Source organism: Taeniopygia guttata, chromosome 11 (assembly GCF_048771995.1).
Source record: "Taeniopygia guttata chromosome 11, bTaeGut7.mat, whole genome shotgun sequence".
Lineage (NCBI taxonomy): Eukaryota > Metazoa > Chordata > Aves > Passeriformes > Estrildidae > Taeniopygia > Taeniopygia guttata.
Window position 1 is genome coordinate 20,494,479 of NC_133036.1, and position 25,819 is coordinate 20,520,297.

The following is a 25,819-nucleotide window of genomic DNA, read 5'->3' on the forward strand; positions in this document are numbered from 1 at the left end:
TTCGGCCTTCACATGGCCTCTACCGTAGAGTTGCACCTTGCATTAATAATTTGGAAAACTCAAAAAGTCAAATCTGGCCTTGAACTGGGAGCTGTGTGGGATGGTGTCTGACTGAGGATGTGTCTCTTGTATCTTCACCCTGACTAAAAACCTGTTAGGAAAATTAAAACACTTGAAAAATTGTTCCTGGCTCGTTGTTTGCCAGTGGTTTCCTTTATTGAAACTTCCATGTTGCAATTATAGGAATTTGTTTTTAAACAGAAGAGAACTCATCCTGATGTCAAAGCGGAGGTTAAAATTTGTATCTTGAAGTAATTAATCAGCAGTGTACATTATCAAAGTCATTTTTAAAGAAACATTAACATTTAAAGTGCCACCCATTTGTTGCACAAATTTTATCACTTTTCATGGCATTACTGTAGAGCTAAAGGAAATTTGGCAGGATTTCTGCTGAAACTCCTGGTTATTTCTTTCACACTATAATATGCAAGCCTGCCACCAGACTGTGAGCCTGAAGTGCTGGATTAAATTGTTCAGTCCTGCTTTAAGAACTCAGCTAGTCCCAGGGGCTGTTCTAGCTCTAGAAAAGAGCTTTTAAAAACCAGCCCTGATTTACACCATGCTGCTAAAAGTGTGAACAACTTTCTTACTGATTTAAACCACATCCCAAATTGCTGCTCGTGGTCTGCACCTCAGTTCTGCAGCCTTTAATTCTTTGATATCACCAAACAACGAGCCTCTCCCGTAGGGGAGGTTCCCCATGCACAGGAGCTCCACCATCACCATCACCAGGGGCTGCAGGTGCTGCTCCTCTCCCTGGAAGGAACAAGGCACCCACATCCCTTGAAGCTTGGACACGTTGGACTAAATTGTTTGAGAAACACAAATGGACTGTACTGATATGCTCAAATAGAGATTCGGGCAGCAACACAGACTTACAGCAGGAGGATATCTAGGTCTGGATGATCTGGGCATTTTCCCAAATGTGGGAATGCTACCAATGTAGCACATGCTGATGGTAAAGAGCCTCTTGCACAATTTATAAATGCACAGCAGAGATCAGGTGGGACAGTTCCTACAGCAGCCCTTGGCAAGCACTGTGCTATCCTTTAATTGTGATTACAGCCATCACATCACATCACATCACATCACATCAATCACATCACATCACATCACACTTTGGCACAGCCTGAGAGACACAGTGGAACTCACTGGAAGTTGCTGAGTTCTGCTCTGCAGTAGCTCAGCAGATTTCTGCTCCATTCTTCCTGAAATAGTGATACCAGCTAGACTTAGAGAGATTTTCTGTTTGGCCTTGTCATGAATAGTTTCATTTTTACTGAAGGTGTGTGTTGGTGGATTTGTAGGATGTAGGTCAATGTTGTTTAATGAAGTTTGTGCCCATTGTGCACAAGTTGTAAAGTGTTTAGTCATTATGAATCAATGAATGTTTATATATATATAAATATATCTGTGTGCATATAAATGTACAGATAGATATATTTATAGATACACATGCTCTCCTACATAAACAGAGAGAAAAAAAAGATCACAAAAAAGTCAGAGACTGAGGAATGTAAAACAAATAGAAGAATTTTCCTCTGCCAAATTCAAAATTTCTATTTTGTGTAGTCGTGCAGCTTCTGGGATCCTCACTCAGTCTTGCATTACGTGCAGCAACTAACTGTCTTTGCCTTAAAAAGCTTTTAAATCTTGTAGCCTAAAATGAAATTTCCACAAGAATAGAAACAGTTTTAGAATTAATTGACACTTTGTGATTTTTTAGCAACTGCTCATTCATCTAAATAATTAATACATTTAATTTTCTGTATTTTCATCTTCCACAGTGTAACATTTCTCCACCAACTTTTGTTAATCCAGTGCCTTTTTTTAGATTACCATTCTTCCCTCTGCTATTGCTCAAGCAGTATCACACACTGAGCATTTGAATCCTTGCCAAATCTGATTTGTCAGCTTTCAAAAACTTTTGTCCAGGTCAAGAACATAGACTTCTGCAAAGGAAAAAAAAAAGTCCACATGCTTTTGAAGAGTCACAGAGCCATATTTTTTCTGTATTGGGTTTTGTGTCATCTTTCCAGGGATTCTTAGGATTTCTGTGCATGGAAAATGCCTGGACTGAGGGGAGGGGTTAGATTTTCATGTACTGTTTCTTTCTCTTTTATTTTTTACTTTTTTTTTTTTTTTCTCTTAGTAGCAAAGATCCCCTTTGTGTTTAATGGCCTTGAAAACTCTCTATACAGCTCAAGACTGTCTTGCAATAAAAGTAGCCAGGCATTTTGGAAGAAATGGCAAAAACTGGGAAGTTCCAGTTCTGTTCAATTTTCACTCTCATCAGGTAAAGGCTGTTAAGAATTATTTCCTGCTGAAAATTCTGGGTTGTATTAATAGATTACAGAGAAAATAAAACAATCATAGAAATGAGAAGAGCTCTGGTTCAGGACTCCTGGAAGGATGTCTTTGAAGGATTTATTTGCTAAATGACAATAAAGATAAATGAACCCCCAAGCCTGTCAGATTTCCCTGTTCTTCACCTTAGAAGAACTTCAAGCTGCTTGGCTTTTTTTGCCATCTCTGAATAATGATTCCTTGTTGGATAATTTGAAACATCTTGCCAGCATGTGTTAAACTGTGTGATTATCCCTGGCAGTGCCCAGGGCCAGGTTGGACACTGGGGCTTGGACCAGCCTGGGACAGTGGGAGGTGTCCCTGCCACGCAGGGGTGGCCCTGGATGGGCTTTAAGGTCTCTTCTAACCCAGTGCTTTCTAAGTCTTTCTTGCAAACAAATATTGTCATGCACATAACTAATCTATTTTTTAATTAGTGTAATTTTTCATGTCCTAAACCTCTTGCAAAAGCAGGATGCTTGCAACTGTGGGTTGCTGTCCCTGGCAGGGACAGCCACAGCAATGGCAGGAATGGTACCAAAATCAATAATCTTCCCTGGCAGGGAAAGAACAGAAATCCTCTTCAAGGGAAGGGGTTTCAAGGCCTACAGTCACAAGGGTGCCAGCCACACCATGCCTGGGCCCACAGGGACCTGGGGAGCTGAGCACAGCTCTCCAGTGCAGCCCCTGCACTGCTCTGCACTGGTGTCCTGTGTTTGTCCTTACTGACTTCATTCAGTCTGAGAGACACTGTACTGCACCTGGAACTTGCAGGAGGTAATGCACCATTGGCTGCATTTGGAGAACCCACTTGCCTTGGACACTGAGATGATGATTTGGACAGAGAGCAAGCAGCTGCTGGTGTTTTCCTGGGCTGTTTTCCCCTGTCCAGCTGTGGCAGTGAGGGGGTGAGGCAGAGCTGTGCCACGGGCTGGCTGCAGGTCCTGTGGCAGAGCTGCTGCTTCCCACCCTCCTGGCTGAAGGGCTGAGCCCCAGCAGAGCCCTTCCCTCCCCACTGCAGCAGCTGCTGCCCTGGGGGCTCTGGGAGCCACAGCATCCCAGAGTGGTTTGGGCTGGGAGGGAGCCCAAAGCCCACCCAGTGCCACCCCTGCCATGGACACCTCCCACTGTCCCAGGCTGCTCCAGCCCCAGTGTCCAGCCTGGCCCTGGGCACTTCGGCACTGGGACATCCCCAGCTGCGCCGGAAGGCCAACATGCCCTCCTTCATTTTAGTCTTCCTTTAGTTGTATACTCTTTTTAAAATTTTATTACTAGAAGTTAAAACTCACAAATCTTTTCTCTTACATGCCCTAATCTCTCTGAACATTTGTTTGCTGATTATTTTGTGTGCAACTTCTTTCTGCTGCTTTCAATCAGAATAACTTCAATCAAAAAAGTGAAGCTGATGTTATTTGAAACTTTGCAGGCTCTATAACTTTAGCAGAAAGAACTCTTTGTGCCTTTCAGATTTCCTGCATGCATGGTTTTTTGACTGGTATGATGGCTGTGTGTTTGCGCACTATTTTTCACTTTTAGTGAGGTTTAATCTCAAATCTGATGTATTTTTTTAAAGTATACCTAAGTTGTGACCTTACACCTAAATCAGAATATTTAAAAGGTGCTCAAGGATTTCAATCATTAGCAAAATTTGGTTTAAATCTTAAAGCACAGCTAAATGAGTGCATTCCAAATTAGAAGGTGTTTTTCCCACAGTGTAGGACCTCCTACCCCTCACAGTTCAAAATCTGATTTTATGAATATGTGAGATCAGAATAGGTTTCCAATACACAGCCTTTGCCACCCAGTAGGTTGGGTGGGTTAATTTTTTCTTTCTTGCCAGAGAATTTATTTTGAAGACTTTTTCTAGGTTACTTCTCAATTAAAGATGGTAAATGAAAATAGAACCAGCAATTAGAAAATTTGAGGTTGTGAAGTAGGTGATGAGATCTGATGCCTTTCTGTTTTGTTACCACAACACAAAGTTTCACTGTATCTATCAAGTTCTATTTCAAAATCTGGAGATAACACTGTCATAAGAACTATGTCAACACTCCCCTTCAAATCCCCAATTGCCTGACAGAGCATTTTCTCCTGTCTCTGGGGGTTATTTGGCTGTGATACTTTTCTGGAAAACGTTGTTATATTTGGCTTTTTTGATTTTTGCAGCTTGTGGATAAGACAATGTTAGAACTGACCTTCATCTAAGAGGTCAGTGTCCAAAAGAGAGAATCTGTTATTCTTTAGATTGAGGGAGCAGAAGAGAAGTGTTAATAAATTTAGTGGTTGTAAATGAAAGTTTTTTGTGACTTGGTTAAGTCACTAAAATGGAAAATGGATGAAAATGGAAATGAACAGAAGAGAGTGCAAAAAAACCCCCAAACATCTAAGAAGTGCTTTAGTTTGTGGATATAAATTCAGAAACACATAAGGACAGTAGCAGGTAAAAGAATCCTTTGTTTTCTGTCTTGTGGGGACCAGCAATGTAATTGTTCTGTGCTATGTTTGGGATCTGGCATTGGATGGGAATTGGAATTTTTGTCAGCTTTATCCCTTTTAGAAGCAGCTTTTGGCTCTCCTTGGGCCTCACCTTGTGCCTGCAGCCCTGGCCCTCCCCTGGAATGAAACCACCCTGCCTGGAGCCAGCTGTGCTTGTCTTTGGTCATAGCCCTGGGATGATTTGGGATTGGGCCCAAATTAGTTCTGTTTTTAGGCAATCTATGAAGACTTAAACATAATAAAAACTCTGCTGGACTCTTATTTCCTCACTTTTAGTTTGGTCATTAGCTATTGTGTTGATTTCTATTTATTATTATTAGAAAAAGCTCCGATATTTATCAAATATGATACATTTGACAAACTAAAGATGGTGGAGGACTGAGGTGCTTGAGGAAAGAATTGTTCCCAACATTTTCTTGGAATTTACAGCAAGGTTGTTAACTTCTGTTAGTTCAGCTGGTAATATTTTCTGTTGTTGTTCTGCATGTAAAGTACAGGAAATAAAGGAGACACTGGAGAACCTTTTGGGAGAATTTGATCAAACCACTTAGTGTCCAAAAATGTTTTAATCACTTTAAGCTTTCGTGGGAGGGAAGGAGGAGAGAATTTTTATCATCTGTTTTGTGAAAAGGCATCCAAAGCTAATTAAATGTTGATTCATCTTTTTCATTTCACATTAAGTATATTCTGAAGATACAATTCACCAAGATTGCATTCTGATTTTTATTTATTCATATGATAAATAAGTTTGCATATGTTCTATGCACAAAAGTGTGGATTTTTTTTTGTCAATTGGTTGTTTTATATTACTTAAATCTAACTTCAGTAACTGAGCAAACAGAATTATCTCTGACATAATGGCACCACAATCTCCTCAGTAAGGGAGGAGTGCAACAGCTCAAAAATTAGCTTATTAATTGTGTTGCATTGTGAAAATAATATTAAAACAAACCACTTATACTACTAGTGTTGTAATTGTCAGAGTAATGGTGAAGCTGATTTGAATGTTGGCAATTATATTTCAACTCAGAGCACTGGCCCTGCCTGTGAGTGTAAATTCAGCAAGTTTGGCTTTCAAGGAAAACTTCCTGATTTACATTAGGTTGTCCCAGATTTGAGGGAGATCTCTTACCTGATCTTACAGAGGATATCAAAAGGAGTTGGAAACCATAATTTCTCTGAAATGTGTTTTCCTGTGAAATTTTCTATGGGCTCTGGGAGTGCTTTTCATGGCACAGAAGAGGGGGAACAGGGGGATTTGAGGGATGGAAAGGAGGATTTTACCTCATTCGGAAAACTGAGGGTGTCAGAGTAGGATGTGGATACCATGTTACTGGATAAGTGTTGTATGACCTTCACTTTATGAAGAAGTTTTCCTCTGGTGAAATTGAAATGATTTAACTGAAGAGAGGCCCCGCTGGACAAAGTCCCTGCTGTGCTGGTGGCACTGGGGAAGGCCATCCCACACTCTCCCCAAATGCACGGGACCCAGTGGTGTTCTGCCTTACTGCTTGAAATATTCCCAGGGTGGGAATAATTCTTGAGACTGTCCTGGGCAAATTTAGGAAACTAACCCAGAGGAGAAGCTTCTGACAGTGCACTGAGCCCTGCTTTGCACAGTGTGCTGGAGGCTGGGGACTCTGAGGCTGCTCTCCATTTGGCTCGAGCTGAAAGACCCCAGGGTTGTTTATTTTCAGTTCTGATCTCTAGAATTGCATTTTATCTGCACCTGAGGAATGCAGCCACTCCGTACCAGCCTCTTTTAAAATTAATGAAGAAATTGGGCTGTCAGTGCTCTCACCTCACATCTGTTCCTCAGCAAGGAAAACCATTCCCCAAGCACTGGGGTCTGAACACACAAATAGATTTTTAAAATGAAATCGTTACAGGAGCAGAAACCTAATCCTTCAGTTAATCACCAGCAATATTTGAAAAGAGAGGAGCTATTGTGTGTATGCCTCGCCTCCCCTCAGGTGAGCAGCAGGAATAAAGCACATCAGGAAATGAAATGTGTGTAAATCACTGAAAAGGAGAAATTTACCAAAGTTGCGTTTCAAGTCATTCAAAGAGCAGGAGAATCTGGATGGGAGGTGGGAAAAAACCTGTTCAGCTGCTGAGAAATGGAAAACATTTGTTTTATGTTCCAAAGGTGACTTCTGCACTAAGACAAAGAGGGTTTAATTGGAGGGGCTTTTAAAGGCAGGCATCCTTGTATTCAGGATTTCAAGAGTTTTAACAGAAATAGAATTATTCTTTTTCTTAAATTCTGACTTCTGAAAATTTTGTTCTCCAGGTAAAGAGGCAAATCTTTCTTTCTGTCCTAAACTGTAGAGAAACACAGGCTGTATTTCAACTGTTTCAGTAGAATATCACCAGATTTTTGGGTATGATTTAGAGGAATTTTTAGTATTTGCTGTGTGTTTGCTCTGTATCTCAACATAGAGGGTGGCTTTTTGTTTGGTGGTTTTTTTTTTTTTTTTTTTTTTTTGTTGTTTTTTTTTCCAGATCTGAGGATTGCTTGGTTCTGTTTGCCCATCTGTGGACTGACAGGATTTTAGGTGTCTCACAGGAAAACAGCTCTTCAATGATGCATTCCCTGTTCCTGACAAGTTCACTGTTCATGTGAACAGGGCTAGGAATGAGAGACAGACACATCAATTTATCATGGAGAGTGGAAAAAAAGGCTGCAGTCAATAGGACTGAAAACAAACAGAACCTCTCTCCTGCTTTTTAAGGGTGATTTTTTTCGAAGCACACATCCAGACTGTAAAACTTGCTGGAGACCTATTTTAGCTTGCTAGAATTTGGGGTCAAGTTGTCCCTTAGAAGAATGTTTTTTGTGGTTGCAAAAAGTGCAAATTGAGTGAGGTCTGAGCTTTGGCTCTGCATGTTTTCCATGAGATTCCTGAGTACTTCGTGTGTTAATCAGTGAGAGTCTCCTGTTGCTCTCAGCCTTGTGGTGAGGATGTGTCACAGACCTGCAGCTGGAAGCTGCTTGTGCTGCTGTGGGGTGGGTGGGTCAGACCTTGGGACACTGATAGACCCCAGAGGGGCAGCCTGAAATCCCTGATATGGGATACTTGATGGGTCAGCCCCTCTGACCATAAACACCCTGGCTTGTCCTGCTTCTCCAAGAAACCCCCTGCAATCCTGCCCACACACTGACCAGGGAGAAGAGAGTTCAGTGGGTAGAAAAGCCATCTTGTGTATAGAACATGAAATATAAAAGTGCAAATAAAGTTACACGCATGCCATGACTGGAAATGTGTCTAGTTCCATCATGAAAAAGGGATAAACCACAGGATCTTGGGTTAGGTTTCAAGTGTTAGGGTCAGGCTGTCCCTCGCTGTAGTCCTGGGTGCCTTCAAGCTAAAAATTGCTTTAAGAGTTTCATCTCACTCCAAAGGAAAAATTCCTTAGGTGAAAAGTTATTTAGTCATGCAGTTTCTGCACGTGCCATGGGGAGAGGGCAAAAAGGTGCAGTGGCTCCTTGTGAATGAGCAGATTTTCCTTGGGTTTTCCCAGGAAAGATTCTTCTTTTCATCTGTCTGGTTGGCTGTGAGCTGAACAGAGCAGCTTTGCAGACTTGTGCCAGGCTGTTTTTATTTTAACAGGTCAAACATTAAAGAGGCTGTGACTATCTGCAAAAAAGTTCCATGCCAGAGCTAGCTCCAGGAGTGCCTGGGGCAGGGGGCAGAGGTGGCAGGGCTGCTTAGGAGGGTTTTATTTCTTCCATCGTGGAGATGGTGCTGTGTGTGTAAATAAAATAATGTATTTTTTCTGCCTTTGGCATTTCTGTGTAGACTGTTGCTATAAAGGCAAAAACCCCTTAAATATTTTAAATTTTTTGTTTGTATTCAGAGTAAGAACATTTTGCTGTCAGGGGTTATGTACTGGGAAAAAGTATTGAATATTCTTAGTGTGGGCCACTTCCATTGTAGGAGAAAGCTCAGGATGTGTCTCATCTGATGTAAAAGCATCTTGTGTATTTCTGCAAAACAAGGGAAGGCCAATGGTTCCATTGCAGAGCTAAGAGGTGAGAACACTATAATAATTTAAGAATATTAGAATATAAGAATACTATGACAATTTATTCTGCAAAGCTGATTGGCAAATGCAAAGTTAGCCTTTAAAATGGAAGGCACAAGTGTTGCCAGTGTATTGCACAGGAATTCTATGCTTTTGTTGCTGTTACTTGGTCTTTTTTCCCCCTATTCTAAAGAGATATGTAAAAGGAGGTTTGAAGTACATAACGTAGAAAATTCTTCTTGCATTTTTCCTTGTGGGCACACATGTAGTGTAAGCTGTATGGACCTGGATAATATTTGTGTAACAGTGATTTTGTGCAGGAGGAGCTGAGTTTGTCCCGTTGTGTGCAGCCAGCAGAGCTGAACACCTGAGGCTCTCAGGGTCTGCCCGATGGCCCTTCCATCCCCCTGGGTCCTGCTGAGCCAGGGGACGTTCCCTCTGCAAATGCACCCAGCCCAGCCTCCCTGGGACAGCCTTTGGAGATGCAGAAGTGTCTGGCTCAAGGGTTCCACCTGCGCACATCCAGCCCTGCTGGAGGCAGAAGGGGACAGAGGGAAATGGGAATTGGGGTGGTGGGAAGGGAAAGGATCACAGAATCCTTCAAGGGGGTGTTCAGGGGTGGTGGTCACAATCTCACCTTGGTGCAGCCTCTGTGTTGTCATGAAATACAATATGGGGGGCGTCAGGCAGCAGGGTTTGGGGACAGTGAAGTGTGGCAGAATTAGTACTGCTGTGCCACAGCTGAATATGGGAGAATAAAATATTTCCCTCCTTGAGGCTTGCAGGTACACAAGTAAATCTCAAGAGACATGTTAATCTGAACCAGTAATTTGTAATATAACTCAACTAAGCATTGACAAATCCATTTGATGCAGGCCTGATAAGATTATTTATTTCTTTTCTTAAATTTTCAGTGCTTAAAGTGTTGTATGCACCAAAGCTGATGTGTCAAGATAAACGTGTATAAGTTATTTCCCTTTCCTCCCCTGTTTATCATCAGTGACTGGAAGAATAAAATACTGTTATATGTTTCTGGATCTTACAGTTTTACTTTCTTTTATTGTGACATCTGTCACACAAAAAGTTTTATCCTCCTAAGCATCTTACAAAGAACTGCTTTTTTCATGGTGAGGACTTAATCTTTGATCATGACATATTTTAACCAAGATGTGTCACTTAGACACTGTTTTCTTCAAAACTGAGGAACTCTTGGAGGTGTTTACTACTAAACAGAACTTTGGGGAAAAAGATAATATAATTTTTTTGTGTCATGAAGAATATTATGATGCAAGTGGGAGCAATTTCAAAAGAAGTAGAAAAGAGGAGGGGTAAAACCTCGATAACAAGAGAACGTGTAAGTCTTCATTTGTTCCATGCTGTATTGATTTTTTTTTTTTTTGCCTCAAAAAATGGCAGCTGTCTCATGTATAGCAGCTTCATAAAAACAGGGTTAGTTGTACTGCTTTGAAAAAATGTATGACCAAATTCTGAGTTCAAATATAAGTGACAAACCTTCACTCATGCTACTGAAATTTCACTATTACACAACAGGAGACAACTTTGTGCTTCAGGTTGTATGGGTCCCATTTAGTATAGATTTCCACCAGGAATCATAATCATTGGCTACTTCTTCATCTTTGTTCTAAATTTCATGAAGATTAAAAGCAAAAATAACCTGTGAAAAATGTATAAAAAAGAAGATATAAGCAAGATACTTCAGCATTTCCACTAATAAAAAGAAAAAGTGCTTGAATAAGCATCTTTATTTTCAGTATTATGTAGGTATGCAGTGCTATGCAGTTCAGTGTGTGCATGTGTGGTAACATGAAAAGTGGGAAGGTTAATCTCTCAGTTTGGACTCAGTTCCGAAATGGCTGCAGAAATAGCAGCAGTGAGTGCACTGATCCCTCACAGCTCCCCAGAGGAGTTCAGCTCACTTTTATCTGCCTTTTTGGAGAGAAAGTCCATCTCCTAGAACCACACAGCAAATTTCTCAAGGCACTTTTAAAAGCGCATTTGAATACTCAGCCCGGACTGTTTTCCTGCTCGGAGCAGACATAAGGGGAGGCAGCTTTCCATTTCCTGGAGAGAAGGGGGACAATGGGCTGTGCACAGCGGGACCCACGGCACGGAGCACTCCTGGAGAGAGCTGCTCCCCCTCCATCGGGTTATTCTGTGTCACGCAGGTCACCTCTGGGGCTGCTCCTGTGGGGTTTCGTGGGGAGGAGCAGCAGAGCTTCAGTTCCCAGCACAGTTCTCCTGGAACAATCCCTCCTTAATGGTGGGCACGGCTCCTGCTGCTCCTTGGTAGCTGTTCCTGGGGGGCAGGAATGGTTGGCAAAGATGGTCATGTTCCAGCCTGTTGTATTGTGTTCTTATATTTCTGTAACAGTTCTGCAATGGTGTCATGGTTTGACACTGGCACGATGCCAGTGCCCCCCATGAAAATGCAATCTCTTAATTGAATGCTGTGAAATGCGATCGAGAACAGAGCAAAGCAGGCCCAAGCCTAATAACAAGAAAAAAACTTTATTAAACTACTACCACTATGCTACTATAAAAGAGGGGGAAAAAAAAGGAAAAAAAGAAACACACACAATTCAAAATGAAAACCTTCCAAAGCATTCCTCCTCCCACCACCCTACTCCAACAAACCACAGTGAGACACAATCTGGACCCCAATCAGGTTTCCACCCTCCAGATAATCAACACCCCATCCATCGAGGGAGAGAGGAGCCCCTCCTGTGCCACAGACCCCCCAAGAAACACAGCTGCCACATCCTGTGTTTCCATGTAACACATGGCACCGCCCAGAGAAAAAAGTTTGCCAGTGGTGACCCTCTCCTTTCCATGCACAGCGCTCTCACCACCAATGCATGGATGGACAGACTGCTTTTAGAATTTTTCCTTTCAAGGATGCCTTGCCAAGAGGGGAAAAAACAACAGTTCAGTTTTTCATTTTTGGGACCAACAGTCCCCTGCCATTTTCCTCTGGGGCCGAGGATCCAAGAACAGAGATCTTCTTCTCTTCTTCTTCTCTGAAGTCAGAGGGGCAGCACCACAAACCTCCTTAACTTTTCTCTGTTCGCTCCACTTCTGTCTTTTCCCAGCTGAAGCATGGTCTCTTTGGCTCACCAGCATCCTCCTAAAATACAGTCTCTCTTGGAGGAGAAGATCGGTTCAGTCTGTGGCTACCAAGAAAAAGTCCAGCCAAACAGCCACTCCATCATCTCCTCCCACCTAGAATTTCTCCTTCTAACATCCTAGGGTCCCAGGCTGTCTCTCTTCCTCTCTTTTCAAACCGAGGAGGAGAAAAATTTCACAAAGCTTTCATTTCTCAAGGAAGGGTTAAAAGTCCCAACTCCCAGAGACGGCTCGCTGCCCAGGCTCCAGCTCCCACAGCCTGGCTGGGCACCTTGCGGCCTCCCCGCTCTTCTCCTTCCCCGCAGTGAACTGCTGATAAAACCACCGCCGTCTCTTTTTCTCTCTTGGGAGAGACTCTGGGGGGAACGGAGACATCCCAGATTTTCTCCACCCTTCCATCTGCAGGGGGCCAGTCCGGTTCCAGTCCCTTCACCCTTGGGCCTACCTCCGAAGGCCACATGGCTTCTCCCCTCCCCCACCCAGCTCGTGGCCGGGCAGGGGAGAGTCCTGCACTGACCACTGACTGGAACCCAAGAGAGCGAGTTCTCCTGGGAATTCTGCTTTTAACCCCTCTGTGTTCTCAGAGGCGTGTCCACCTTCAATTGGTCAATGTCCAAATTGACCTCTTCCTTCCGGAAAAATTCTTTTTCCGTGTCAAACTACGACAAATGGTTCTCCCCTCCACCCGCCATTTTCTCCCAGTGGTTCCACCCCGAGTTTTCCCGCCGCTCCCTCAGTGCCGATCTCCCTCACAACGCTCGGGCACTTCCCCCCTCCCGCTATCTGGCCCGTCACTCGGCTCCCCAGCCCCTTCTTCCCGATCTTCTACCCTGGGCCTCGAGGGATTGGAGGAGGGCCCGGGGTCCCTCCCTTAAGTTTCCCCCGTTGGTTTTTGTGTCTGTCTATCCTTTCACCTTCCACTGCCCCAAATCCCTGCATCGGTCAATGGGCGTTCCCTTCCCCCTGTTACCGCCCCGATATTTAACACCTTGCAAAAGCCTCGAGGGCGCTTTTGGCTGCTGGATTCTCTGTGGCTCCAGGCTCCCCGGAGCCTGGATTAAACCTGAAACTGTTTTCCCAGCCTTGAGTCAGCTCCCTGTCCTGGTTCAGGGCAAATCTGGGAGAGAACCCCCAAAGGGTTCCTCTAGGAAGCAGATTCAATTGGCCCCTCCCCACAACCAGTTCGGGAAAGATACCTCTTTGGAGAAAAGTGGAAAAAACCTGTTTATTAAACAAGCAAACTTAAACAATATTAAACAATAAAACTTCTTGCCACTCCAAGAGAGAGACAAACTCAGAAAAATCCCCCGGGTTGCAGCTGGGCTCACTCAGTCTCTGATCGGTCCCCCTGGCACTGGAAATGCCTCGGCCCAGGCCCGGCCCGCTGGGCCACAGGTGCTGCTGCTGCTGCTCTTCTGGGGGTTCAGTCCAGAGCAGGTCCAGAGAAAGGGAAAAAAACACAGTCCAGGGAACTTCTTTGCCTCAGCTAGCTAAAACTAACTAGAAAAGCAAAGGAGAGCTCTGTCTCGCTGTCTGTCCGTCCGCAGACAACACAGTCCAGGAGCAGGAATGTGGAGGAGGGAGTGCAGTTCTTGAAAACAAACTCCGCGCTTCTTCCCCACCACCCTTCACTCCTGGAACAAGTCTTAAAGGTGTAGAACTTATTATTCAGCATAAACAGGGCAGACGATTGGGGATAAAGGCATCATACAGTCAACCTAGGACACTCCCTCGTTATCTCCTCCACACAAGGCAGACAGTGACACGTCTGCCTCAGCCGCTGCCCGGCTCTCCTGGAGATCCAGGGGAGCGTTCCCCGCAGCTGGCCGTGCCTCTGCCGGGCAGGGGAAGCCCGGGGGCTGCAGCTCAGCACGGCGGCACCAGCCCTGCCTGCGTGTGCGCCGCTGAAGGGAGAAAAGCTCTTTGTCCGTGCTAAACACAACAGTGCAGCCACATGAAGGAAACAGGCTTTAGTGGGGGGATTTCTCCTGCATGCCAGGCCCCAAGATGAGGAAGCAGAGGGGAATTTCAGTAGGAGCAGCAGTTTCTGCCCCTGCAGTGGGTTGTGGCAACTCCTGAATTCCACCCTGCTCTGAAAAGTGTTTCCCTGCATATTCCCGCCTGCATTTCCTAGCCCTACAGCTGCAATCACAGAATGGTTTGCGTTGGAATGGACGTGAAAGGTCATCCCATAGCACGGGCAGAGACACCTTCCACAAGACCAGGCTGCTCACAGCCCCATCCAGCCTGCCCCGAACACTGCCAGGAATGCTCAGACCCCAAAACACCACCCATCCCACAGCAGCCACTGTTCTGGGCATGGGTCATTCACAAAGCAGACTGAGTGGCGTGCAGCCATCAAACAATCTCTTCCCTTTCAAAAGCTGCTGTTTCTATTAATGAGTTAAAACACCTGAATCCAAACCCACAGTATCCAAAATACAGAAAATCTGATAGGAAAAGATATTTGGGAGGGAAGGTGTGGAATCAAATGGTCACTCCATGTAAACAGAGCACAGACATGTCCATTGGACCTACTGGAGGATGTGAGAAAAATTTAATTTACAGATTTGAAATATGCAATACTTGAAAACAGTAATTATTGTCCAGAGTTACAAAACAGAAAGATATTATAGATTTTAGGGTATTGAAACTTGCTGTGTTTTCTGCCTGCTTTTCCCTGCAGATTTGTGTTTGAAGAGCTGTAGATTTAGGTTTTGTCATAGTTCCTAAGGTTAATATGGATTCGCTTATAGTGTCTGGCTATCGATCTCTGCTTCTCTCTGGTTTATAAGATATTTTGATTGTAATTTTGCTCATTCAGTATTAAGGTTGCAAAATAAGATTTCTATGTATTATTCCATGGCATAGAAGAGTAAAAGATATCCTTTTGCTTCTCCATTTTCAGCTCTAAGTAATTTCTATGCTGTAATTTTTACTTTAATTTTTTCCCCCACTCCCATTAGCCTTTAATTGTTGTGAGTGGGATTTGGGGAGTGGGATTTATGCCTGTGTGTTCAGAAACCCCTCAGCAGGAGATCAGCACACCTGTCTACAGCTCTTCAGAGCTGCCAGGAGCATGAAATATGAATTAAAATGAGTAATTAAGCAGTAATTAAGCACATAAATAGTTTTGAAGATGCTTACAGTCAGTGGTGATGTACTTCAGTCATGGAATGGCCTTCTCCACCCAGAGTGCACTCAGAGAAGGATAAGTGTGACATTTTTATTCCTGGGAAAACCAGTAGTCATTGCAATCATCTGGGCTAGCCTGGGCTTTGCCTTACTTTTCATGAGGTGTTTCATTGTTGATGAAATTATAGTGGTTTGTGAAGTGATCTGAAGGTAAAGAAATGGTGGCTGTGTCTGAATGGTTGAGCTCCATCATGTCAGCAAGGACTGGGAATTCTCTCCTGAATTTTGCATCCTATTCTGTCAAGCCTGCCCAGGTAACTTTCTAATATCGACAATTCACTTTCTTTCCTGTTTTCAGTGTAACTTATTGGCACGTCTATCTGAAGGTCTTCTTTTAAAAGAGAGAACTCTAAATACATCCGGAGTATTTTAAAGTAATGACCCCTCCAGGAAGAGCTCAGGGACCTGTGAGGGGGCTGTGGTGTGGAGGTTCAGCTGCCTGCAAACCCTGTCCTTGCTCTTGGCTGCTCCCTGAAAGCAGCGAGCAGGGAGGAGGAAAGGGCAGGAAGGGGAATTTTGGGAGCAGTGGGATGTGTTTGTGCCAGTCTTGGCCATGACAGGGAGAGAAGGAAAGTGCTTCCTTGAAGGCTTTTTTCCCCCTCAGTCTTTATGGAATGAAACAGCAGGAGCCCATGTGTGTGAGTGCCTGTGATGGGAAGAGTCCCCAGGGGAGGTAGTCCTGCTCCCACTGGTGCCTTTTTGGGACTTCCTAAAACCAGAGGCCAGACAGAATGAAGGGGATAAAAAGCAGTTCCATTTATTGAAGGGCCTTCAGACACATTTCAGGCAGAGCCCTCCCCCAGGGGTACACCCAAAATGGACCACGGGTCACAGGTTTGCACACTTTTGTAAGTTTGGGCCATTTGCACACTCGGGGTTAATCCCCCAATTACAGCTTCAGCTAATGAAGTCACTTATCCCAAATTTGCCCCCCAAGTCACTTTTGTTTCCATCTCTCAGGGCGGAGGCCGTGAGGTGTCCTTGGCTCCCAGGCCTGGAGAGGAATTGTGTCTGACCAAAATGGGGAAGCAGCAGCTCACACTGGATATGGAGTTTAGAGTTCTACACTGAAGAACTGCAGGATTACAAATGGATGAGAAATATAAAAGCTAAAATCTTAAGGCATCACCACACAGAGTGGAGTTTGGGAATTCTCCCTGGGATGCAGGAACTGTGCAGAGGGATGGGTCAGTCTGGCAGGCAGCATTGGCTTTTCTGAAATAATGCTCGTTCCTGAGTGATCATTTGTATTTATCTGCTCAAGTTCAGTGCTCAGGACTTGTTTTGGTTCAAACAGCATGAGAGCACTGGAGTGAATCAGTGTCTGCAGGGATGGGGAGGGCTGTAGGGAACCCTGCAAGAGCAATGCATCAGCACCTCCCCAGCTCTTCCCAAGAGCCTGTCGGGATCCCTGGATTTCCTGACTCAGAGGTGATGTGTTGGTGCTCAGCAGCCTTTGATTGTTCCTCCAGTGGATTTGTTTCATTGGCCTCTGGGTGCCTCTGGGGCCCTGATGTGCTCAGAGACACAAGGGGAAAATGCACATGTTGTTAAAAGTTATTGATTGCTTCCTGGGCCTGGGATATCAGCGCTGAATTCCATGTGAGTGCTGTAAGTGTCCATCCATATGCATTAATCACTGGTGGAGCAAAGCAGAAGATCCAGAAATGCCTTCCCAGGCTGAGCTGACTTGGAGGTGTTCATAAATAAGGTTTGCATGCGCTCGTGAGGTGCTGGTTTTATTTGGTTTAAATTATTAATGGCTGCAGCATTATTATTGGTGTTTGCTCTGCGCTGGATTGGATTTCTATGCTAATAATGCTGCTGCCTGGTGCCCATGAGGGGCTGGGGCTGCTGTCTGCCCTTGTTTGAGGCTGCTCTCCCCTGACCTTTCTGCAGTGCAGGGGGAGTGCAAACCCTGCCCAAAGCCAGCGTGCAGGAGCTCTTGGGCAGGAGCTGCTCCTGAGCTCTTGTCCTGGGGAGGGAGAAGGGTTCTGCAGGCTCTGCACACTTTGCAGCATCCGTGAGTGACAGAATGTAGCTTAGATTTAGACAATTTCAAATCCAGCTGTTCAGTGACCTCTTCCAGGTATTGCAACAAAACATCCCTCTGAACACAAGGCCAAGCCAACAATCCTGTCCCTGTATTGGTTTCCTTCTCGGCTCAGCAAAAGGGAAAAGAAAAGAAAAGAAAGAAGTGCTTCCATGCTGTGCACTTATTAAAGTCACATTCAAAGGTATGTTTTGACTCTGTGTCTTTCCTGCCTCCAGCCTGGCCCTACTCTTTTGTGTTCCTCTCTCTGGGTCTTGATTTTATTCCACTTAAAGCTCTCCAAAGTTTCCAAGTTAACTTGACCTGAAACAGTATAAAGCCTTGAGCTACATTTGAAGTGAAGGTCATGGAAGAATAAAATCTTTTGTTAGATCAACTGAAGTAGCATGGAGGCAATTGGGGGAATTTTTCCACTCATCTGATCAATTAGTTTAATAAAAACAATGTATACCTCTGCAATAAATTCTCCTTTCTCTGTCCCTAAGCCACAAAGGCTGCTCAACGCTGCTTCTGTACATAAATAAATACAGTCAGGGCTGGGCCATACTTGTCAAGCACCGTTGAAGGTGTTTGCTCTTTCAGATGCCTCCCTGCCTCTGGATTTGTTGTCCATGTGTTTGTAATGTGATGTTTCCGCTGAAAAGACACGTTAAAATTAGCCTTAAAAAGAAACAAAATACAACAAAAACCCATCGTATTTCTGAAAGGACAGCTGAGAATGGAGTTGGTGATAAGAACCTGGCACATATTCAAGATGATTTAGTTAATTTCTTGGTCTGGTTTCCTTCTGTTCAGAAGAGAAATCCAGTTCCTGTGTTTTCCAGGGTTTGTGTCACATGCTCAGTTTAGCTGATACTGATGTCATAGGAGGTTGGGGGCTTTTTCCCTGCAACAAATCTGACTTTCAGACAGTTCCAAAGCTTGTGTTTAACCTCATCTCCACTGACTCCCTATCCCATCATAACAGCTGAACCAGGATTTCTTCTGGAGCAATATTCAAATCAGTTTTTAATGAGCTATTTAATGAAAGGCTAATTGAGGTGAATTCATTAAAGGTTTCCAAATTATGCTTATCGGAGTAGCTATGTTTTAAGTGTTAAATATTTGTTTTATACTGCATTGTTTGATCATGAAAGCACATCTAAAACTTTTAAAATGCCTAATTAGACTTTCTATCCACTTTCTTTAATACCCCATGTTGAATTTACCACGTGTGAATATAATATATTGCTGGTGTTTACCTAACATAATTAACAAAGCAATTGAGGGGTGTTTTTAGAAGCTTGCATAATACAGAATTAGAGCATATTGGAAATAGTGATGTTGGGTTTTTAATTAATCTCAGTCTCATTCTGTGTGGATGTTAACTATATTTAACGCTTATTTTCTTAATCTTGAAGCATTTCCTCAACAGCAGGCTAACTGCATGGGATATTACCACATTATTATAGTATAATTTTATTTTAATTTTTTTCAACCATCAGTTAATGAACAAGAACATTAATTAATCAATCTGGTAGATTTCTCTTTCTGGGAGTACTTTCCTCTCAAATCAAAGTACATTTGGAAAATAGGCACTCAAGTTGACTTTAATCTCTTTGTCATTGACAGAAATACCAAAGTAGTTGACTGGAAATGTGGGGGAAAGGAAGAGAAAATAGAACAAGAAATCCGAGGCAGACAATTCCCAGAGTTAATCTACATTTCCTGAGCTCTCAAGATTTGCTATCAATAAATGGGTCATCAGGATAAAAACCTCTAAAGAAGAGAGCCACAGAGACCTCATTGAAATAAACACTTCTGGGTTTTCTTTTTTGTTTGTTTGAGTGGCTGGAGGTGAGCAGCCCAGTCTGCTTTTCCTGGTGTTTGGTACTCTTGGGATCCAGCAGGGCTGCAGGAGATGCACAACATTCCTGCAGCTGAGGGCTGGGAGAGGCTCAGCACTGCAGGAGAGCAGCAGGAGCTAAACCTGAGTGAAATATTCCTGGTTATAGATTCACCAATTTCACCCTGCACTGGTGACCCTGGGACTGATCCCTCTGCAGTGTAGGCTCCCAGGCTGGAATATTGCAAGTTATTTTATGGCCTTGCACTCTTAGTGGGATTTCTCCCATTAGTGCATGAATGGTCCATTTCTGTACTGTTCAGCAGAACTGGAACAACTCTTCTGCAAGAGGAAAGAATTTTTTGCAGGAGAGTGCTCTGTTAGGGTGGTAACAGAGTTGTCACTGGACTGTGCTGTGCCCTGATGGACGATGGAGTCACAGTAATCTCAACAGTCAAAGTGTTTGAGTGTTTATTGCTCAAGGATTAGAGAATTTCTGCTAATGAGAAGCTTTTTCAGTTTTGCCAGACAAACTGAAATATCAGTGACAATTTAAGCTTTTATGTTCACGGGCATGAAATGAGAACAAAGGGATTTTTCTTCAGACCTTTGCAATCCTATTTTAGTTTATTACCAAGTGTTTCCTCCAGGTGGCCAAAACCATCCCATTAGTCTTAAAGTATTTAACACAAAAATATGTAATTTAAATGTTACAATGTTTTACATTGACCCTCAAACTGCTTGTGAAATTAAAGTCATCTTAAATCTGCTGAAGAAATTTCTGCATCCCAACTGATTGGTGGCATTGGGTTTTATGATAAAGTGATATAATTGAGCCAGAACGATATTTTCTATGTGTGTAGGACAATCTGAGAGTCTGAGACATCAATCAGAGCATTATAAGCTTCCTTTAGTTCCCTGCTCTACATGCTGTGAGCTGAGGGGCTCTGCCAGGTGATGATGGGATGGCTGGAGGAGGACAGGAGCTCTGCACCCCTGTGTTCACCAGGGCCCTGTCCCCAGCGGGACCGGCAGGATGTGACCCCGCTGGGGGTGGACCTGTTCCGTGACATTCTCTCAGCTCAACCAACATGTGCAGCAGTTGCTTCCAGTGCTTTGAGAGTGGTCATTCCCTCCAGGAATTTATCTAATTCCTTTTGAAAAAAATTTATACTCTTGGCAGAAGCACCCTGCTGGGGTAATGAGCTGTATGATTTAATTATGAGTTGAGAAGGAGAAGTCCTTCTTCTTGGTTGTTTTGAACTGCTTGTTCATGATTTCATTTTATTCCACTTATGTGTTGAATAATGGCAAATAATGAAAAATCATTGCCTATTCACTATCTCTGAGCTGCTCCTCATTTTATAGACCTCGATCATATTTCTCCTCAACCACTTATTTTCGAAAATTACTGTCTGGATTGGCTTTCTGTGAAATCCATTCCATTCCTCTGATCAAACTCTTTGTTCTGCACCCCCTGAGCTGCTCCCTGGGTCACTGGAACCTGAGAGTGGTGATGAGTGTGAGGTGTTCGAGGCGTGGGCACACAATGGTGGGAGGTCTGAGCATGCTTTGTGTTCTGCCCCCTCTGTCTCTCCTGAATTCCTGATATAATGTGGAATATATTCACAGCCAGAAAGATGGGGAGTTGATTCTCTTTCCCAAAATGTGATAAGGGTCTATGCTTTTCATGCAAAAAAAGAACTTGTTCACAAGGCAACCAGAATGAGTTTATTTCATTTTCACCTGCCATTGTACTGTTATTTCATATATCTTCTTGTAGATCTTATGTGAGGTCATAGTTACAATTTTTAAAGAAATAATATGGAAAATTTAAAATATTTTAATGTAATATACATTTAATTTGTTTTCTCTCATATTATTATATACACATTTCCTGATCACTTACAATTATGTTGAACTGAAAATATTCTAGTGCAAGTTATTTAATATCTTCCCTTTTTTTCTTCACTAAGCAATGTTGACTTTTCAGTATTTCTTTCTTGTATGGATTTAATTTTGTTTGTGGTCTGCATGTGACCATTTTATTTGGTCTGTAAGAGAAGAATTTTTACTGGCCCTTTGCTTCCTGCAGGTCTTGTTTAGGTTTAGGTGAGACCTTTTTTAATATCACTGATAGCTTAAACAATGAGTTTCTTATTTTAGTCACTACTTTAATTGCCCTGTATTAGAATTTGTAGGCAAATACTAGCTAGACTCAGATTAATATCCTTTTTGTTCTATACTAAATTAATGGTTTATTTCTTAATTAATATATCTTTTTTTTTTTTCTCTTCTGGCCTAATTACAAGTGCAATGTACTTCCTGTTCTCGTAACACATACATGCATATATATATTTAATATATTTGTCAATCGTTTGTCAGAGCAATAGATGTGTCTTCCTTTCCAGCCACAATATGTAGACAGGTTTGCTTGAAATGGGAAGAACTCTGGAAAAAAGTTGGGAAGAACTGGAAGAACTGATTATTTTAGGGGTGCACAGCAAAAGGATTACTGCTGCTATATTTATTTGGCTTGCTGTTCACTGATTTTTTTTTTATTTTTTTTTTTTTTAATTAAAAGAGTTGCATTCAAAGCACAAGTTTGGGAGAAAAAATAATTATTGAGTATTACTGAAATAACAGGGCTTATTTCCTCTTTCTGGCCTTTCAGTGAAGCTACCAAAGGAGCACATAAAAGTGGATTTAAGCCCATTTTAAATTGAAATATTATCAGGTAGAAGAGAGAGATACTCATGATCCAATGTGAGGGGAGGATCAATACCATAATCTGTGTTTCTAAATATGTTGCACTCCCTGTTACCAGCTGTGATTTACAAAGGGCTGGGCAGGGAAGGAGCTGCAGGTCAGTGATTATCTCTCCCACTGTCTCTCATGACATGTTAGAACTTCAGGAGCTCGGATGATGGACAGTTGATTAAACCCTCAGCCTGGGAATTGCTTTATTTTGGGTAGCAGGACCTGAGCACAGGTAATTGCCTGTGCCTTATTGCATGAGTGTATGGATCTCCTGCTCAGCTTCAATGCCAAATTCACCCAGGACCACACCAGGAAAATACTCAGTGTAAATTGAACTTATATAGTTTTCCCTCTCCTGTTTCTTTAGCATCATGTAAAGTATAAGCAAAAAAAAAAAAAAAAACCCAAAAAACAAAAACAAAACCAAAAAAAACCCAAACCAAACCAAGAAAACCCCCACCAAAAACCCCTCCAAAACTAAAAAAATCCCACAAAGAAACAACACCACACCATCCCCCCAAAAAAATAGCCAAACCAAAACCAAAAAACCTATATTGGTAAATAACCTTGTGCTGCAATTAAAAACACTTACAAGGCTCTTTCTCAAAATTATAATGATGGAAAGAGAGAGACTGATTTTGTTGTTCAATTTTCAATATTCAGCTGTATTTGAATAGCCTCTGAGGCCTGTAAGCACTGGCATTATAAGGTAATATTCACTATTCATTGAATAATCAATGTTTTGTTTGTAGAAGTAGGAACATAGGGAATTTTGTTTATTTTATTGGTCCATCAGAGTACTTGTCACTGTGGGGTGCTTTGGGATGTCTTAGGCCACCCTGAAGCTGTTTGGAGCAAGGCTGGGCCTCAGAGCTGGTCAGGATTTTGTCTAGAGAAGATCAAGGAGATCTAACTTTAATGGAAATAGGTGTCAGGAAGGTGGGTATGTGTGAAACAGCTCAGGCACGAATGGTAAAACTCGACTGTTTAAGGGAGTAAGTCACTGTTTGGATCAAAAGCTCTGATCCCAAAATTATGCCTTTCTTGGTTGTTTCTAATATGTGTTGTCTTATTTGGAGGCTGGTTGGGCTATTCTCTTCTGCAAGGGTTCCTCAGTGCCAAGGTCTACCTGAATCACAGGATCCCTGAGGCTGGAAAAGCCCTCCCAGCCCATGGAGTCCAGTCTGTGCCTGATGTCCCCCTTGTCCCCAGCCCAGAGCTCTGAGTGCCACCTGCAGCCCTTCCTGGGACACCTCCAGGGATGGGCACTCCACCCCTGAGTGGTGGCTCTGGTACCTGGCCAATACTCTGTGACAAAGGTTATCCACGAAGCAGAGCCCTTCCAAAAGTAGATTCCCATGTGAAATCTCTTGGGAGCTCCCCACCTTTCTGGGCAAATTGCACAGAAGGACATATTCAATTAGTAAAAGTTGAGAAATTGAAATAATTCTATAATTTTAAGAGTATTAAAGTGTGAGGAGAGAGCAGTGAGGTTTCTGTGTCTCCTAGGCAATAGTGGAAGAATCAGCAGGCTGGAGATGTGTTAATGCAGCATCAGGGGTTATTAAGAGGGAGGCATGGGGCATCTGTAGCTAATTTTGTGCTAGTCAGCATAAATTCAGGGAGATCATCCATGCAGTGCTGGCTCAAACAATCCTTTTATTGAGAACAGAAGCTGTAATGCACAATGACACCAGACAAGATTAAGGGGGGACATAATGAAGTTTGCAGTGTCAGAAGATAGGATGATTAAATACCAGATGCCAGGCACAGCCTTCCTACACCTCCATCTTATGTTTTCTTGTTTTAATGAAAAGTAACTTTCTTAAGAAAAAAAAAAAAAAAAAAAGCAAGGGAAGCTGAGCTGGGATTGTCATGTTGATGTTGGAGGAGAGTTGATAATTATGCACCTATGCCAGAGTGCACTTTCCACTCTTCTGCTAAAGATCACTCTGTTTAAATAATCACCCCTCTCATGCTGACACTTCTGTGCTCTTGTACCAGTTTGTTGTGTCCTTCCTCTCTGATTTCCTCACGTAGGTCCTCCTTTCATTCTTTCTCAATGCTACTCTACTGCTTAGGACTTTTCTCCCAGATTTCTTATCTCACTCTGTAGTGTGTAGGTTAATAACTGGATATTAATGTGACAGGATCTCCTCTGTTTTGGCTCCCTTATTTCAAGTGTTCCTCCACTGATCATTATTTACTCAGAACTCCTGTCGTTGATGTCAAGTGGGTTTAGCAAGACTGAGTGGTTTTTTGGCTGTCCCTTGCTCTACAAACCTCCTCTGACTTATGCAATACTTTCCTGGATTACAAGCTCTGTTCAAGCCTTTGTCATTAACTGCTACTGAGGACTTCCTTCCTCTGCTCAGGTTCCAGTTCTTGTGCCGCCAGCTGCCTTGAAAAAGCCTGTTTGCCTCTGCCTTTCACTCATTTGCTTTTCACACTTTTTTCCTGTGGCAATTCTCAGAAATGAGATGCTTGCACATAAAGGGCACAGTTAGAGAAATTCTCATCCCTCTTTTGAGAACATTTAGGAAAAGTCAGTGGGGTCTGTACAGAGCAACCTCTCCAGGTTGGAAGACTGAGTAACTTTCATGGGACCATTTTTTTTAAGGGTCTGTGGGCAGAGTTTTGAGAGGATTGCAGATAATTCAGCTGAGATTCAACCTTGGCAGGAGAATGAAACATGTTGACATGAGCTCTCTGCGACAGAAGGCAACATAAATTTTGTTTTGCTTTTGGTTTTCCACCTGGGATGTGGAGGCCATGCAAGGAATTGTAGAACACTCATCTTGCAACCCACCAGAGAGGCCAATATGAAACAATTTCACAGACATGTTTTGCCAAATTTGTGACTTGGTGGTTAATGTTGGACAGTGAGCAGCCCCTGTCATGCATCCATGGCAGTCCTGCCAGGCTGTTCTTTTTTGCTTTGTAAAGAAACGCCCCATTCTCAGGCCCTCAGCTGTGCTGACTCCTGTCTGAAGCGTGGCAGAGTGGGGAGAGGTCAATCCAGGCTGGAGCAAAACATTATTTAAAGTTGCTTCACTCAGTGTCTTGATGGTAAGCACACAAGGATTTCTAATTTGGTTTGTTTGATTCAGATTCTCAGGTTTCTGGGCAGAATAAACCCATACGAACCGCACATGAGAAATTATTGCCCATTATTACAAAAGAAGTGAGGAGGAGTCGGATGCAATTATGTGCAAGGCCTGCTCTGTAGTGTTGAAAACATTAACACAAATAAATATCTTCATTACCTTGTGAAATACGTTGCAAATTACTTTTTCAAAAGCTATTGTTCCCTTGAATGCCTTCTCTGTGCAGACACAACACCTTATATATATTGCACCACATTTTGGCTGACTTTCAAGAGGAAAGGTCTCTGTCTTTCACTTTTGTGGCTTTGACTGTTAGAAATGCCCCTAAATTTTTTTACCTCTCTTTCTAGAAAAAGAGTTAATAAGGAAGGATGCTGAATGCTTTTTTTTCTTTTTTTTCTTTTTTTTTTTTTTTTTTTTTTTAAATAAAAATAGCTTTAGGCTCCAAGGCTATTAGTTGTAGTAAAATTGTGTAAGGTAGCAGCGAAACTCTAGAACTGGAATTATCTGCTGAGTGGAAGAATCCTTCCAAAAGAGCTGAGACAGAAGTTTGCAGCTCTCAAGTTGAATGTAGTAGAACATAACCAGAATGTGTTTGTGTGGCATCTAATTCAAACCTGTGACCCAAAACCACCAGTCTGACTTTGCAGAAGTTTCGAACAAATCTTGAAGAAAAGAAAATAACATAGGAAATGTAATAATAAATATAAATGTCATGTGTTCTTATTTTCTACCTGTTATGGGAACTTGGTTTGAAAGGGGTTAAAAATCTGTGTTCTTGCGAGATACAAATGTAAGAGTCAG